General features: G+C 34.4%; 1 long non-coding RNA gene across 1 annotated transcript; it reads left to right on the forward strand.

Annotated features, from left to right (window-relative positions):
* Positions 1 to 347: 347 nt before the first annotated feature.
* LOC123094795 (uncharacterized) lies at positions 348 to 1,298 on the forward strand. The gene is made up of 2 exons (XR_006445980.1): positions 348 to 482; positions 1,159 to 1,298. It is a non-coding gene; the product is annotated as an uncharacterized lncRNA (long non-coding RNA).

Raw genomic sequence — 1,298 nt, forward strand, 5'->3', positions numbered from 1 at the left:
CTCTATGGCTCGGACTTAATGGGGGAAGAAAACATCTTCCAGAATTTCTTTTTTGTTCAATTCTGGACAAAAAAGAAAAGGAAAAAAGGAATTTATAGGGACAGTGTTACCCCCTATATCCCCCAGTTTATATTGTAGGAATAATAAAACAATTTAGCAGTCTGACACACTTACGTCCTTGCAAAGTAAATAATTATTATTGTAGTCGTAACCGTAGAATAGGATCCTAATCAAAATAAATACATTTGGTTCAGGCGCTATTAGCATGGTAAGAAAAGATTTTTTTTATAGACCAGAGGGGCTATCTAAATCCTAAAGTAAAGGCGAGCGATCGATTATAAGTACCAACGGCTCGGTGTCATGAACCTTCTCCATCTGATTCAATAAGGGGGAATTAGCCTTCTTGTCAAATGGCTATCCTTGACAAAGGGTACCATTTATACCATAATCTACAATGTAGCGGGTATAGTTTAGTGGTAAAAGTGTGATTCGTTCTATTAATAACTGAATTTGAAATGATATACTTAAGGCATCCTTAAGTTTTTTATTTTTATATTATGATGAAAACATTAGTTCTCATAAAGGATTAAATCCTTTTCCTCTCAATAGCATATTGAGGAAGAATATACATTATGGCGATTTGTATCCAAAGACTAGTTAAATTCAATCCAAAATAAGAATTGGATTAAGAGTACAGAGTCGCGAAGCATAATTTTGCATTGGATTAAGTATTCCAATTTTGAAAATTTGAGTAAAGGATCTATGGATGAAGATACAAAAAAGTTGATTTCCAATCGTAACTAAATCTTCTTAAAATAAGGAATAAGGAAGCCAAATAGCTAAAAAACGATAGTTTTGGTTTAATAGAACCATCCGTATATTGTTTTAGCTCGGTGGAAACCCAATTCTTTTCCTCAAGATCTCTTGAATGAAATTAGGGAACGAAGTAAGTGGATTAGATCGATTTAGATAGAATTTCTATCTCCTACTCTATAAGGATCATATAGAAAGCCGAGAGCTTTGGTTCCATTCAAATAGAAAAGCTGACATAGATGTTAAGTGGTGAGAATATCCATAAAGGAGACGAATGAAATCAAAATATCATGTTCGGTTTTGAATTAGAGACGTTAAAAATAATCAACCAACGTCAACTATAAGCCCTAGCCTTCCAAGCTAATGACGCGGGTTCGATTCCCGCTACCCGCTCCATTCTGTATAAAAGGAGTATTCTATTTGTCTAGACATGTTAGAGGCTTGTATTCAAGCCTTTTTTGTCCACCAGTTTCTGGTACTCCAGA

The sequence above is a fragment of the Triticum aestivum genome, chromosome 4B (genome assembly GCF_018294505.1).
Source record: "Triticum aestivum cultivar Chinese Spring chromosome 4B, IWGSC CS RefSeq v2.1, whole genome shotgun sequence".
Taxonomy (NCBI): Eukaryota; Viridiplantae; Streptophyta; class Magnoliopsida; order Poales; family Poaceae; genus Triticum; species Triticum aestivum.